We start from the raw sequence: 17,323 nt of genomic DNA on the forward strand, positions 1-17,323 counted from the left end.
GAAGAAAGCAACCCTCAGATGGAATTAAATGCTATTAGGCCGGGGGGAAATGCAACTAGAGAACAATAAGCTATTAGCAAATTGGGTTGCTTTCAACATAACATAACATAATGTAATATAACGTAACATAACATAACATAACATAACATAACATAACATAACATAACAGGATAATATAAATATGGATGAGCATTCTAGTCCAAGTTTTTATTGTGAAAGGTACAGATGATATGAGTGGAGGAGAAGCTGAGACAAAAATTTAGCCAGAAAAACACATTTTTGTGTATGCCAGACCACTTAATCCATTTCTTCCCTCACTTTTTAAGCCCAGGCAATATAATTGTTAACAATTTGTGACCTTTTTAAACTCACAGTGACCAAGGCTTTCCCCATACTCTTACAAATCGGGTACTTGAACCGTTTTAGCTGTACTAGCCTTAGACAGGCTTCTTCTCTTCTCTTTGTGGGCAAGAATCTCTTCCAAAGACCTCTTCAGACCTCAGCATATCCAGACCTTTGAGAAGGCAGCTGTCGAAGGAAAGAAGCCATTTAAGCTGGTCAATGTGGGTTTATGACTTCATAGAACAAAGCAATGTTCTTTGCCTATTGTTCCATCTATAGCCACATGCACATATTAGCAGCAATAATAAAATATTGCTGCATTATCCCCAAAGCATCGGCCTCTGATAAGATAAAAGCTTTTTTCCCAGAGGGGTTGGTTAGTGTATGGGGGTGGGAGATTGGAAAGGAAAGAATACATTAACCTCATGGTTCTGATAGAAATGGGCTCTTCCGTTATGAAGAAAATGTACACTTTAAACATGTGTGACTAGCAAAATTATAAGAGATCGGTTACCTTTTCACTCTACTTATCTCAGTTTATAGACTAGTAAGTGGTTAGAATGCTGCAGACTGCTCACTGGGAAGAGGCCTATGAAAAACATATGAGTCAGATCCCTCTCCTTCCCCCCCCCCCCAAAAAAAAAGAAAGAGAGAGAGAGAGATCAAGAGAGATTATTGAGGTATTGAGTGAGTGGAAACTCAAAATATATCCCAGATATCTATAGCGTTGTCCTAGGCTCTTATAACATCCTTGGATGAAACTGTTACTTCTGGCTTATTTTTCTTTATTACATTCTTCAGTATGAGGATATATGTAATATAGCATACACATAAATAATGAAGTAGAATAGTAAAATGAGTGAGTGTAAATTCATCCCTCAATTATAGAACCAAACCTTGTTGTAATTGCTTATACACTCCTCCCATATCATGTGCTTCTGCCTTCTCCAAGCCTGGGGATGAACTTTGTGTTGCTTGTTTTACTTAAAAATCATTCTCCCTTCCTCTCTCTCTCTCTCTGTCTCTCTCCCACATACACATACATCCATATAGAGTGTTGCTTGATTTTGATGGTCTCTTTGAGCTATATACAAATGATACACCTTGCATGCTCTGCTGGGACTTGATATTTTTATTCATATTGTTTGGGAAGTTCTAGTCTGTTTTCTTGCCCTCTAATTTCCTAGTATGTGACTATACTACAATTTGTTCATCCACTTTTTTTTTTCCTGCTGGTGGGCATTTAAGTTGTTTCCTAGATTTTTATTTTTTTTTTGATTGCTTTGAACAGAACTGCTATGAGTATTTTTATTCATGTCTCCTGAGACACATGGGCAAAAGTTTATTTGATTATTGCTCTGGGTTGTAAAACAGGTGAATATTCCATTTTATCACAAACTGTTACATTTCTTCCGAGTGATTCTCTCAGTTTGCTTTCCTTTCAGTGACATATATGAACAAATATATCCACATTTTCACTCTTTAATATTATGAGATGTCTTAATTTATGCCAATCTAGTATATAAATGGTATCTCATTGTGGTCCTAATTTGCATCTCCATGATTGCTAATGAGTTTGAGCATTTTCGCAAATATTTATTAGCAATTTGTGTCACCCCTGACTTTTTTTTTTTTTTAACTAGCAAGGTAACTACCTATTCAGTTCTCATTAAGAAGGAAAGAGAAGTCAGTTGATTAAAGTCTTTTATAATTAAATCCACAATTGGTAGATGATAGATGACCAGAAACTAAAGTGAGAGCACTAGTTTCTCTCTGTGAAAGCAGAACAGTAAGCTATAGTGCCCTTGGGAATTCCTGAAATCCTATACTTGTAAAACAATTTGTTCCTAATAAGGAACAATGAATTACATCTATAAATAACGATACATGATAATTGGGGATTTTCTGTATTCCCATAGATAAATTATATGTTGTGGTTGCAAGCAACAGAAACCCCCTTTGGCTAACTTAAGCCCCAAAAGAATATTCATCACCATTCTGTTTATAATAACAAAAAAACTGGAATAACTGAAATGTCCCTCAAGAGGAGATGGGTGAGTGAATTATTGGTAGTCATGGCATCTTGTGTAATGACCCCACTGAGACTGTACATGATTCCCAAGGAAATATGGGTGCTGTTACCAACAGAAAGGGTAGCATGTATGCTGGGAGGAAAACACCAGCTCCCAAACCCCTTGACTAACTGGATGTTTTCTTAGGTAGAAAGACTGAAAGCATTGCTAATCTCCAAAGAAGAGACATGGAATTTGAATGGGGGAAAATATGTGTTTTTAACATCATCCATCATGAGAAAATACTGTTAGATTATTTTTCCAACTAGACTGGCATTCCTTTTGGCTGAGGTTTTGTAGACTATATTAATAGCCAATAAGATAAGAATTTGTGTCAAGGTGTGATGATGGTAATGACTTGGCCCAGGGAAGGGGTATGTGCCAAATCCAGTGCCGGCAAGGATGCATTCATAAGTACGCTCCTATCCAATCAGTAATTGTGAACCACTGGGAGAGGAATGAAATCCCTATTCACTGAGGGAATAGCGGACTGTTAGAATTTCTTTGGGTCCTGTCACTAATAGGGATTGTCTCTAAATCCCATCTCTCCATCAAAGTTTGAGGTTGACATTAATTTTAAACAAACATTAAATCCTAAATCTAAACAAGTCAGATAGAGAGTACTTTGGTTTTAGTAAGGTCCCAAGAGTCCTGGGAGGCAGGAGAGGCTAAGGTTGTGAACTCCAGTTACGTACGCACAGAGAAATGAGAGAACAGCACCATTTTGAAATCTGAAAAAGCTGTGACCCACAACTAGAAAATAGGCAATTAGGGCCATTTTGCTTTAACTTTTCTGTTCAGGAGGAAACTTACCAAAGCATATAACAAAATAATTGGGATATATAAACGATAACAGAATTTTAGTATGAACAATGTCAATAATAATGATCCAGGTATCCTTTGTTTAATTTTTTAGTTTGGATTACTAAACCCCTTCACTTTTATGAAAGACCTACATTAGTAATTGTTTCTGCTAATTGAAATAAGTCTGAGGAGGATCTTTGCTTTCATGAAAAAACATCATTCTGCATTTGTTTTGCAACAAGCCTCGAGAGGCAGTGAACCCTCGAGCAGTGGACCGGTGGGAGTGGCCCGCCAAGCTCCTTCCCCGGAGCTACACTCAGCATCTCAGCATCAAGGTGTCATAGTTTTAAACTGTGTCTGTGAGCATCTGTGCTTTATCTCAATTAATTTTGTACATCCTTTAGTAACATGTATTCTAAGGTATCAGAAAAGCTTAAGAGAGGTTATTTTTTGGGCTCTGGGAACTCTCAAAAGTTTTTGTTTATAAATTAACAGTAATTGCTTCTTTGTTTTGTGCCATTTTGGCTTATGAAAGTTTTCATAGGAGCGCTCTACTTCTGGTTAGTGGGGAAACCTGTAATAGTTACCATTTACTGATTTTTTTCCTCTGCATCTTGCAAAGTGCCTTGTGTGTCTTATTTCCAATCCTCCTAACAGCCCTTTCAGTAGGTTTCTTATTCTTGTTTTACAGGTGAGGAAACTAAAGTTCAGATCAGTTTTTTTTTTTTTTTAAGATTTTCTTTATATATTTGACAGAAAGAGAGAGATCACAAGTAGGCGGAGAGGCAGGCAGTGAGAGAGGGGGAAGCAGGCTCCCTGCTGAGCAGAGAGCCCGATGCGGGGCTCGATACCAGGACCCTGAGATCATGACCTGAGCCGAAGACAGAGGCTTAACCCACTGAGCCACCCAGGTGCCCCCAGATCAGTTTTAAGTAACACAGGTGAGGTAGCAGGTGACATTGCTGGTATGATGCCACATTTGGAATTAGAATTATGAAAATAAAAAATGAGCTTTGACTTTCTCCTGCAAAGAGAGATACAGTGTTTGATAATATACAATATTTGATGACTCTGCTTCATATTTCTTTACACGGTTACATCAGTATACCTTGATGGTAATTGTTTATGAAACAGGATTGGAACAATTTATTTTAGATCAGTTAAGGAAGGTTATAAACCACTGGATGCTTTCTCTCCGTGATAAATACCTTTTGACATTTAGTATCCCACTTGTGAAATGGTTTCAGCAAATTCCCTCATTCCTCCTCTTTAAATGATAGGGAGAAGTAGGGGGAAGCTCTGATGAGGTCTACCTTTTGGCTGGATAGAGAAAAAGGGCTGGAAAATGTCCACTTGTTTTGGGGGACAGAGTCCATGTTTGGATCTGTTGTAATCTTTAGTCTTGTGGCAGTAGAAAATTTGACCCATGTGGACAGTAGCAGTGTAACAATGTGTTATAGTTTTCACTTAAACAAAGTATCTCCATTTAATAAACTTTTAATCCTTTTATATAAAAGCCAGCCTTAGAAGGCTCTACAGAATCCATCCTTTTCCCCTTTAATTTCCTTAATTTATTATCTGTTGGCCAGCAACACTCCCATCTGAGTCACCAGGCCTGGGTGTGCTGTTCCTCTGGTTCATCTACGATGGACTAGAACACAGTGTCTCGTGCAGCCATTATCTTTCTGCTCTCACTATAATCAGCAGTCTTGCACAGCTTGATCTCCCTTTTAATTTAGAATTTGTCTTCTTTCTTGGCTGCTGGCTGCCTTCAGAAAGGAATGAGCATTCTCAGTGAGTAAATGTAACTAACTCCCCAACCCTCACCCTCTTCCCACCCCAGCAATCATTAGTTGGAACATCTGTTCACCCTGCGCTGGGAACATGATAGAGCTCACACTGGGATTTTTGGTTAGGATCTTTTCAACATCAATTATTTACTAGACTGAGAGCTTCTAAAAAGAAAGAACTGTGTCCTATGCTCAACCATAATTTGGAGCCCAAGCATAAAACCTATTAAGGCCAAAGAGATATTTGTTTGATTGATTTGAATATTTACATCTGAGACATTAACTGAAGATAGTCGGTAGAGGAGGGGAACCAGAAAGCCACATTTTGTCATAAAGATTTACCCTTGATTGTTAAGGAACCATGTTAATGATCTAATTCTTACTGCATCATTCTGCTTACACACTCATCTTTTTAACTCTAGAGGCGGTAATGAGAGTTAGGCTCTTGAGCAAGACAGACTTAAGACAGATCCCAGTGTTGTTGCTTCCTAGCTTGGTGCCCTTGGGCAAGTTGCTTAAACATTTAAAGCCTCAATATTCTCATCTGTAAAATGGGTATAAATAATCACAACTACCTTAGGGTAGATTTTGGGATAATATTGGTAAAGTACTGTAGTAAGTGTTCAATGAATGGCAACTGTGATGATTAATATTTAATAGCAAAATTGCTTACTGTTGACTGTAGCTAACTTTTCCATTCAGCTTCAAAGATACAGAATTTTGAACCATCTAAAATAGTTATTCAGAGAGTAATTATTTGCTTTACTTACATAGACCAATAATAGACATTCAACAGCAATTGCTACAGCATGACTATTTTGTAGCATAAATGAATCTTTCCCCTAGGAACTCACACATTTAAAAATATATATATTTTAAGGAGGGGAGAGGCAGAGGGAGTGGGAGAGAGAAAATCTTAAGCAGACTCCATGCCCAAGCACAGAGCCCAATGTGGGGCTCAATCTTACAACCCTGAGTTTGTGACCTGAGCTGAAATCCAGAGTTGAATGCTTAACTGATGAGCTACCTAGGTGCCCCTCAAAAAAAATATTTTAAATTAGCTATAAGTAGTACCTTTCAAAACCATCTCCCCTCTCCCCCTGTGGGTTCTTGTTTATTCAATACCCAGTCTTGTTGTGTATATCAGTCAGCTATTGCTGTATAACAAACCATCCCAAACACACAGTGGCTTAAAAGAGAAGTCATTTATTCTGACTCATACAATAGTTGGTTGTGTGGGAGTTGGCTAATCTAGGCTGTGGTTGGCTGTGTGATTCTGATTCATGGCTGTAGGTCTGTCTAGATCCTGTTCCTTATTACAGACTGGGTTCACATCTGATACATATACATTCACTCATACTGGGCCTAAGCCCTTCTCATAGTGATGACAGAGACACAAGAGGGTAAGGTCATTTGTATAACTACATTTTAAATCTGCTAATGTCTCATTGGCAAAGAAAGTCACATGGCTGAGTCCAAATTCAGGGAATCCTATTTCTTTTATAGAAATAAGCAGTCAGGAGTAAATATTTTTGAGCAAGAATCAATCTAACACTAAGTATAACAACATCAGAAATTCTAAATTGAGGCCAGCAGATATGTGAATAATTTCTTCCCCAGGGACTCACATAGCAATAGTGATTGATAAAGGGACTCATTTTTCTAAGAGTACATCTTCAACCAACCTTGCATCACTAAGTGCTCAGAATTTAGAATGTTCAGTTCAGTACATCTAAGAGGGAGGTATGCAACAGAGCTTTAAAAATACAGCACTTAAGAAAATAGACTGAAGTGAGTCCTAAGGGATATAGCTAAAGAGATTGCTATTACTTCCAGCAATACAATTTATGCTTCCTGCAAGAATACTATTTTGGGCTTTTTTTTTTTTTTTAAGAAAGAAAAACTAAATTGTGCTTGTGCTGAGTTTGATAATTTGGCTTCTGCAATATCAGGTAAGGCTTTGTATATTTGGCTTAGCAGGAACTTTTATTTTGGGAGTATTGTGGTCTCAAGGTTATAGGGTTACAAGTTTACACTCTACACTAACACACTCTAGATTTCCAAGTGTGACTGGGTGGGTGGGCAGGGGTGTGGGATGTTCTTACTTACACTCGTGCTGGCTTTCAGTGAAGTCTTATAAAGAAGTACTGTCTTGATGTCTACTGTTGGCCTTCACCAAATATGGTGACTGAAAATAGGTTATTTAGATGTTTACCACCTGCATGGAAAGGAATGTATTTGGATGAGGAATGTAGATTTTTTGACAGTCCGGTTGTCTTAAAGTAGGCATTTCTGGAGCCAGTTTTCCTCTTCATCCTCCTCACTTCATCTTCAAGGGAAGCAAGCTGAGGGTTCCAACTGACTCAGGTTTCCACCGTTAGCTGCACTATGAAATCATCTGGGGAACTTTAAAGATACTGATGGCCGGGTCCTGTATTGGAGAGGCTGATTTAGCTGGTTTAGGACATCAGGATATTTAAAGCTTCCTGGTAAATGAACTGGGCAGCCATGGTTGTGAATCTCTAATCTAAGGGCATGCTGGCTTCATTTGTGTCTTTAGAAGAGCTCACTGTGGGACGTCTGGGTGGCTCAGTGGGTTAAAGCCTCTGCCTTCCTCTTGGGTCATGATCTCAGGATCCTGGGATAGAGCCCTCCATCGGGCATCTGCTTCCCCCTTTGTCTCTGCCGCCTCTCTGCCTACTTGTGATCTCTTTGTCAAATACATAAAATCTATTTTTTTTTTTTTTTTTTTTAAAGCTCACTGCGTCTAGATGTGCAATGCAAAACGAGAGTCTGGCTGTTAATGAACTGAATGTTTCCAGTGCGCCTGGAGCTTAGCTCTTACCTCACTGAATTTAATCTTCACAAAAAATCCCATGATGGGTTACTGCTGTCCTCGCTCTATGGACAAGGAAACAGCTTCAGAGAGCTTGCCCTCAAACACAGAGTTCTGAATCACAAAGTTAGGATTCGCATCTCCATTCTCGGCTTCAAAGCCCAGACCCCCTCTTAATCTGAAGTAGAGTTGAGTGGGTCCTGTTTTTGTCATCTCCCAATGCATCTTCTAACACGGAGGGCAGTTTTCCAGAGGCGTGTGCGCAGCGGGTCACATGAAAAGCAGTGAATATTCAGCTAAGACATGAGAGGGCAGCAATAGTTTTAATTCAGACTAGAGGTGGGCAACTTTAAACTGTATATCTATATCTTTGAGGGCTAAAGAAGACTTGCCAGTTTTTTCTTTGTTTGATTGCAGAAGAGTGGATGGAAAAATTTTTTTTTCTTTCTTTTTTTTTTGTATTCTGATATTTTTAAATTTTGACAGAAAATTTTTATCCAGAGATATGTGCTTCTTTATATAGTGCATCTTAATAATATAAAAACCATCCAAGTCTTTTTTTGCATTGTTTATTTTTTCAAGTTTGAATTTCTTTCTGCCATTTTATCGTGTTGTGATGAGCACTGTGTGTTATACGTAACTAAAGAATCCTTTCTTTCTTTAATGATTTATTTTTCTTTTCTGCCTCACAGAGGTAGATTCATCCCCTTCACATTATTCAGGAAGTGGTCTTCCAAAAAGAAAGGACAAGAGGATCCACTGGGAGTGAGGGAACTAAGTACTGCCACTTCTAATCTCTTTTTTCTCATCATTTAAAAATTTAGGGGGGCACCTGGGTGGCTCAGTCATTTAAGCGTCTGCCTTCGGCTCAGGTCATGAACTTGCGGTCCTGGGATGAAGCCCCTCCGTTAGGCTCCATGGTCAGCAGGGAGTCTGCTTCCCCCTCTCCCCCTACCCCTCCTCTTGCTTGTGTTCTCTCTCAAATAAATAAATACAATCTTAAACATTTTTTTATTTATTAAATTTTTCTATTTTTGTGCTGGATTTGTCATATTTATGACATGTATAGCATACATATGTGTATTTCTTTTTTTTTTTTAAGATTTTATTTATTTATTTGACAGAGAGAGAGATCACAAGTAGGCAGAGAGGCAGGCAGAGAGAGAGGGGGAAGCAGGCTCCCTGCTGAGCAGAGAGCCCAATGCGGGGCCCGAACCCAGGACCCTGAGATCATGACCTGAGCCGAAGGCAGAGGTCTAACCCACTGAGCCACCCAGGTGCCCCCGTATGTGTGTTTCTATCACACAAACATACACAGACATACAGCGGCATGTGCGTAGATATTGTAATTACTAAGGATGGATGTTCATAAAAGTTGAGAGACCCCTAGTGTTATGGGTTAAAGTGTGTCCCTCCCACAAAAAGAAGATATGCTGAAATCCTAACCCTTAGTACCTCAGAATGTGACCTTATGTAGGAATAAGACTGTGACAGATGTACTTAGTTGAGGTGAGGTCATAATGGAGTAAGGTAGGCCTCTAACCGATGTGACCGGTGTCCTGATAGGATGGACATATGTAGACAGAGATACCCAGGGAAAATGCCATGTGAACACGGAGGAAGAGACTGGAGTGATGCGTCTAGAAGTCGAGGAATGCCAAGGATTTGCTAGCCAGTGCAGGAAGCTCGGAGTGTGGTGTGGAATGGATTCTCCTTCAGAGCCCTCGGACAGAACCAGCCCTGGATCCAGATATCTCAGCCTCAGACGTTTAATCTCCAAACTGTTACAATATATTTTTGTTGTTTCAAGCCTAGTCTGTGGTGCTCTGTTATGTCAGCTCTCAGAAAATAATACACCTCGTATATATTGACAAAAAATCATCCAAAATATTTTAAGAAAACCTGACAAATTTACGCTGTGTCCAAGTGATGCAATCTATCAGTATGATCCTTTAGTTAGGAAACATAAGCAGACAGATTTGAAGGCTGAGGAGGATACTGGGAGTCTGCAAGAGAAAAATATCCTTTGCTTCTGAAGACCTCTCATTACCAGGGAAAAGCCATGAGTGTCTCCACAGAAATGATGGGTCCAAAAACATGCTTGGGAGACTGAGAAATGCCACTGGGGTTTTAAGAGCAAAAGGTTGAGGGGTTGAAGAAAGACATTGGGAATTTAAGAGAAACCAGAGAGTCCCGGGGCTAATTTTTGCTGGTTTATTTTTTTCCCATTTGTTTATTTGCTATAAGTCAGATTTTGGAGCAATTAGCAAAATATCATGCAAATATTCCCAGTGTGACTACACATGAATAACTTTAATTCTGCTGAACATTTGTCTTGTTGCTACAAAATACATCTGCTATTTGCATTAACTTAATCTGTTAAGATATTGTGAACTAAACCACAGACTTCCAGACACATTTAGGAAGCAACTTCCCATTTTTATTGGACACTTTTGACTAGCAAAAATCTGCTTTTGTGGTCACATGACCTCACCCCAGGAGCACCTCTTTTCCCAGTGCTGTTTCCAGACAATAGAAAAAGCAGCATAATGGAGCATTATAGGAGGGAAGTACTGGGAGAGCAGGAGGGATGCTTGTCAGTAACAGAAACAGGCAGGGGAATAAATAATTAGAGGAAAATTAAAGGAAACATAACACACGGGTATGCATTCTGAGTATTTGAGAGAGGGACAGAAATGAATTGAATGCTTGATATGTGCCCGGTATTGTGTTATGTATGTTACATAATTCATACCAAGCAAATCTCATGATCACACTATGGGGTAGATTTTAGAGACTCAAATCACTTGTTTGGCGTCACACAGAGAATAAGGAGCAGGGTCAGAGTTTCTCTCATTCGATTAATGTTTACTCAGCACATACTATATGTCAGGTACTGGGTATAAAGGGTAAAGAGAGAGAGAGAGAAAAAAAAAAAGAGAGGCCACCACTCAGAGATTTGAGTTCTAGATAGAAGAGTCATAAATGTCAACCAACAAATAAAGAAGACACTTTCAGGTAGAAAAGAAAACTTCAAGAAAGTAAGATTGTGTGATGTGATAGCAAGTACCTGGTAGGGGACTTCATTGGACAAAGTCTTCAGGAAAGACCTCTCTGATGAGGTGACAGTAATTGCGACTTGACTGATAAGAAGCCAGTTATGCAAAGAACATTCTGCAGAGTGAGAAGGCCAAATGCCCCTGGTCAGGACCGAGAGAAGTAAAAGATGCCCCTGAAGGGTTTTAAGCAAGCAGTGATGTGACATTATAATTTCTAGAAGATTGCTTTGGTTGCTATGTCCAGAATAGACTGTCCAGAGCATTAAACAGGGATCCCTGTCTGGAGGTGGCTGTGTTGTCTTGGTGAAGCTGATGGCATCTGGCACCAGGGTGGAGGCAAAGGAGATGAAGAGGTGTGGGCAGGTTGGGAGTATATTTGGGGATAGGAATGACGGGGCTTACTGGTGGTTAGATGGGAGAGGGGTGAAGTTAATAAAAGAATAAATGATGTCTAATTGTTTTTGACTTTGGAAACTGGTGATTATGGTGGCATTTATTGAGATGAGGCAGGCTGGGAAGGAGTGGGTTTGGGGTGTGGGAGGAATGTAGAGCTCTCTTTGGGAAATAATAAGTTTGAAGTACCCGTGAGTCATTCAAGTGACGTGGAGGAAGGTCTGGAGGGACGTTGCTTGGGGTCATGTTTCCCCTCCACCATTTACCAGCTCTATTACCATGTGCTAGTCATGTAAGCTACTCTCGAATGAGAAAAATAACACTTAAGTTGCTTCCTAGAATGAGGAAAGTAAAGAACTGGGCTTCTTTTGGTTCTGATGGGTTGTGAAGGTCAAGACAGAATCCATGTAACAGACAAAAGTGCCCGGCTTGGGCCGTGTTATCTCTATATATCATTGATAAGTGGATTTATCCAGTATTTGAGTCCATGCTCCTTGTGCCTAAGTCCCAAGGAGAAGATAAAACCAACTGAAATTTAGTACTAATGATACCAGATCTGTCCTTTGTCAGTAAGCTCCATTCTGGCTTTCTTAACTTCTCAATTACTCTATGGCTAAAGGCCTAGGTTAACTGACTAAACCCGAGGAGCCTGTCATTCCCTTGGCCTAAAGCCTACAGAGCCTCCCACTGCTTATAACATGAAGTCCAAATGCCTTAACTTTGCACTCAATGAGTGACCTCCATGATCTGACCCCAAACTCCATTTTTTTCCCTGTTACTTTCCTTTGCCCAAATTAGTTTTTTCTTTAGAACATGAATGAGGCATCCATAGTAATTTATTAATTCATTTATTTTATGGATTCCCCTTCTGTGCTAGCTCCGTGCTAACAGCTAGGGAAATTTCAGTAAGATTCATCTATCTGTTGGTTCTGCTCTTATATTAGGCATCTAGGGGCAAAGACATATGTAGTGCACACTTAATGATGCAGCATATTGTAACGGAGGTATCGCTAGTACCGGATGGGAAATCCCACAGCAGGAAGTGGCATAGGCATAGAGACAACAGAGGGCCCATGTGCAAGGAGAAAGCTGGAGTGGGGATGAAGAATGGAAGAAAGGTTTCCCAGTAGAGGGATCAGCCTGCACGATGGTAGGGAGGTATGGTGGTTCTGACACCTTTTAGGGGATTACGGATTCATTCTCCTGTCTTCATACTGGTCTGTCACCTAGTTATAGGACCTGTTCTTAACTTTTCCTGCCACTTACTTGCTCCCACTGCAACTCAAGGTCTTACAAGTTCACAGAGTGATATTGTGATTGAGAGTGTGGACTTTGGAGTGGGCCTAACATGTGCCATGATCTTGGCCCCACCGATCAATACCGACTCAACCTTGAGAGAGTTCTTTATTCTCCCAGATGTGGCTTCCTCATCTGTAAAATCAGGGATGATGAAAGAGCCCGCCTGAGAGTGGCATCGTGAGAACTGAAACAGGGGAGGCATGTAAGTCACTATGGAGCTCTCTTGGTGGACCTGCTGCTGCCCTCCCCCACCAACCCCCCACAGGTCCAGCTCATTCCCTAAGTGCAACATGCCCCAGTTTCTCAATGAACTTAGTAGATGAATACACGTCTGACATTATCAATTTTCTGACTTCCTATCATCAATCCATGGTTAAAGTTTTAATTCCACCGTAATAAACGACAAACTATAGAGATGCAGCTTCCTGCTTTTTGGAAACTTTTAAAATTAATTATTATTATTTTTTAACCTCTAAATCCTTATTCCTGTGAAATGTCTGCTTTGAAGTTCCTTTCTTTCCCCAGAAGACCGCAATTTATCAGCTTTTAGAAGATTACGATTCAGCAGGGAGCCTGTTCAAGTCCATTTGGAGATAGGTTCCTTTGAGGCTTCAATACCAGGAAGGCACATTTAAGGCCTTGTTAACAGAAGTATTAATATTCATAATACAGCTCTCAGTATCTTCTATCTCAGACTCCTTCCTCTTCCATAACACTGGGATCTGTATCCCTTTATCAGCAGCACCTCAAGGGAATTTGCGCATCATTCACAAAACAAATAAATCTGCTCCTTGGTCCCTCTTTCCCAATTAGTCCCCAATTTATCCAGGATCCCCTTCCTCTCTCTCTCTCTCTCTCAATTTTGGCTCTGATTTCTCAATTCAGTGGCATGTGGCTGGGGTTGCACGGGCCTGGTTAACCCATAGCCGGTGTCAGTGACGTCATCTGGAGAACGCGTCTCACTTCAGGCCAGCCCCGTGCAGGGCAGCCCCGGGGAGGACGCCTCTTCTGGCCTCCTTGCCACTGGGAAATGTCTTTGTAGAATGTCTTTTAATAAAAGACCCAGTTGAGTTTATTTTTCAGGGTACCATGCAGCAACGTCAGTATATAGTACTGCGCTGGGGTTCGCTGGCGAAACAGCAAACAAATACATAAAAGTGGAGAGAAGGGTATGAGTGTGTCTGTTACTGGAGATACGAAGGAACATTTTAGAGGCAATATCTGATTCTACTAGTTGATTTTTCTGGTTTTTGGCAGGTGGGGTGGCAAGGGTGGTCATAGGAGATGAATTCGGAGCCATGTGAATAAATATACATGCGCATATCTACACACATGCACATTAACTTGGCTCCGTGTGTTTCCTTTGTGATATTTTTTGAGGCATATATTGACTTTTCCCCTTAAATTACTTGTTAATGAGTGCTGAGGTAGCCTACCACTTATTTCTTCCAACAAGTCAGTTGTAGGTATGATTGTATTTATATTTGCCATTTGAGACACCCACTGCTCCGTTCCTTTTTCGCTCTCCAAACATCTGAAAAACACTGAGATATTTCAACTCGATTGCTTTCTCATAATTCAAATCATAGCACATTTGCATAAAATCTCTGATCCCCACTTGGAACTCCCTTTTAATCTCCTTCCTGAGGAATCTTTGTTTAGACCCCAAATTGAAGTTGAGTAACTAGGGAGAAGACCCAGTGCCGCCTTTCATGTGAGATCAGGAGGCTGTCTGCTTGAGAAATAAAACGGTTGCACATATGGTGTTCTTGGAATTGTGCTGCCTCCTTTCAAGAAGACCGGGGGAGGGGTGTGTGTGTGTGTGTGTGTGTGTGTGGTAGTAGTAGTAGTAGTAGTAGTAGTAGTAGCAGTAGCTGAAATCCGCACTGTTTCCTTCCCTCTCAGAAAAGACAAGAAATACCACATCTTGGTTTTCCATGAAGGTGACAAGACTGATTTTAATCCATGACTTTGAACTTTAAAATCAACAAGGAGTCCCCTTAAAAGAGCTCACAACCACATGAAGAGACAGGTGTGCTGGATAAGAACATTTTACAAGAATGAACAGGACTTATGGAGCTGAGAGCAAGTTTACTTTTGTCCCCATTTTCCCTTTAAACCTGCTCAATGAAGAAATGTTTTTCCCTACCACAGGATAAAAACTGAGTCCTACGGCCTTTGTGCTTATTTTCAGATGGTAAAAATCCAATGTTCACTTCAAGGGAAAAACAGTCTCAACGTGGAAGGAGGATGGCCAGTCCAAATCACCTTTCAAGGTCACACAGAAGTAAGGGTTCACCTCCCTGTTCCAGTCTGCCCACCTGCCCACCTGCCTGCTGGCTCCTTTGTTCCTCCACTGGCTTCTCCTCCACTCCGTAGTTGCCATCTCAGACCCCTTTGGAGTTGTGGAAGCAAGTAAAGAAAGTTCTTTCATGACTGATTCTGTTGCAAACCGGCTTTGATTTCTCTGGATTGGAAGTTCTAGCAGAAGGTTAAAGACGACTCTGTCTCTCCTGGAGAAAGCTCAGGCTTATACTGACATCAACTTTTGGACAACCCACCTGCCCTTCTCTTGTCATAAGTGCTGTTGGCTTCTTGACTTGTCCTCCTGATTCCCTTGTTTAGCTCTATCCCTTCCCCCCAATAGCGTTCACTCCTGGGTTCCCTTATACCATCAAGTCAGGCCCCCCTTGGGGCCAGTCTTGTTTATAATGACCTTAGGTCGATTCTCTGGGGGATAAGTTGAACACTTGGGCCTCAGGATGTACCACATTTGACCAGTCATTGGAGGGGAGCTTCATCTGCTCCTAGGCTCCTTTGACCTTCTCACATAACAAGTTCCCCACGTTGCTTTCTGACACCCTTCTTGCTTAGGGTGAATAGGAAGCAATTCCCCCCCTCACCAACAGGGGAGGTTTGAGGCTACTGAAAAGCTGTTATAAAAATACTCTTCCACAATTCCAGGTTTCTTAATTGCTTTATATTCTCCATATGGGAAAGAAGTTTGTTGACTTAGGAAAACTGATCTTAGTTATTTCAAATTTGCATCTGGCACTTCATATAGGAGTTTTGTAGATATTGAATTTTTGTGCATCATTTTAAACTTTCATTTCACCATCCTACTACATGTGTTACACAGATGATTAAGGTCCTGGGGGGGTTATCTCCTGTTATATGCGTGCTATACAGTGATGAGGACTTAGAGCTGAGGTTTGAGAAGTGGGCAGTTGAAAGTGTTCTCTGCACATGGTGGCAGTCTTGGAGGAGGCTTTCAAGTGCAGAGGCCTGTCTCAGGCCTGAGGATTTAGGAATTCTGAATTAACAGAGAGGGAAGAAGAGGGTGTTGGATCAGTCAAGCCACAAGAAAATTTGGAGCTCATGTACAGACATGACAAGGCAGAATGGCCTCCTTCGGTAGACAGGATTCCAAGATGACCCCAATGACTCATACCCTTTACAGCCCCCTCCCCTGGAGTGTGGCCAGGACCACATATGATGGGACATTGCTTCTGTGATTATATTTTATTATATATAAAGATGGAGGAAGCTTTGCAGATGTAATTAAGGTCTCTGATTAGCTGACTTTGAGTTAGTCAAAAAGGAGATATTTGTGGTGGGCCTGACCCAATCCAGTGAACCTTTTTGCTAGGGAGAGACTTGCCTGCTAGCCTGGAAGAAATCACACATCCATGTTGTCAACTGTCCAGAGGGAAAGGTGGTCTTCATGTGCCAAGGGCCTCAGTTCTACAGCCACCAAAACCAAAATCCTGTCAACAAGCTGGATGGGCTTATAGGAGGATCACAATCCTCAGGTAAGACCATGGCCTTGGCCAACACCTTGACTATAGCATTTGGATCAGAGACCTTCTGAGCAGGGGTCATACCAGACTCTTGACCTGTTGAAGTCGAGATGACAAATGGTGTTATTTTAAGCTGCTAAATTTGTAATAATTTGTTGCACAGCAATAAAAAAAATGAATAGATCTCTGTTTTGTGTTGGAGCATGTTGAGAAATAAGAAGACAGAAGCTAGCAGAAGACCTAATTAAGTAGGGCTGAGGATGCTAGGTAGATGAGAGTGGACTATCCAGTCCAGATCTAGAGATATTGTATATAAAAAAGAAAAAAGCCTGTTTTGCTCATGCTCATATTCTTTGAAGGTTGACTGGGGGTGCTTCTTTGCATTATCCTGACCTCAGAACCCACGCTGATGGCCAGTTCTTCTGTAGTGTTTCCATTGGCCATGGCAGGAAACAAATAGGAGAATAGAATGAATTGCATAAAGATGTTTACAGATTCAGCCCAAAGGTGTACTTTTCACTTTAACTCACATTTCTTTGACCAAAGCAAGCCACATGGATATACCTAACATCAAGGGTAGAAAGAAGGAACCAGAAATAGGTGGTGAATTTCATTAGTCAGTGCACAATAGTCATGGATCCTAAAACAAGGAGCCCAGCCTCCTAACTTAAAGCCTTCCTATCCTCCCAAATTCTGAGAAAGTATGCAAGGGTTCACTGCAAGCACACATTTGACACTAGACAGAACTGTGAACAACATTAAGAAACATGTTTCTTTTCTTGTATCAATGCTTCCTACCCCAGTATTCCTACTAGATATAAAAAGATTTGAGGCCATATTTATATGAGGAATTCCCATTTTCCTGTCTCTTCTTGGCCCACATTATACCTTCCCTCATCCACTGTGAAACTCAGTTTTCTAGTGAGTT

Source organism: Mustela putorius, unplaced genomic scaffold (assembly GCF_011764305.1).
Source record: "Mustela putorius furo isolate JIRA1106 unplaced genomic scaffold, ASM1176430v1.1 tig00000224_pilon_pilon_pilon, whole genome shotgun sequence".
NCBI classification, from domain to species: domain Eukaryota; kingdom Metazoa; phylum Chordata; class Mammalia; order Carnivora; family Mustelidae; genus Mustela; species Mustela putorius.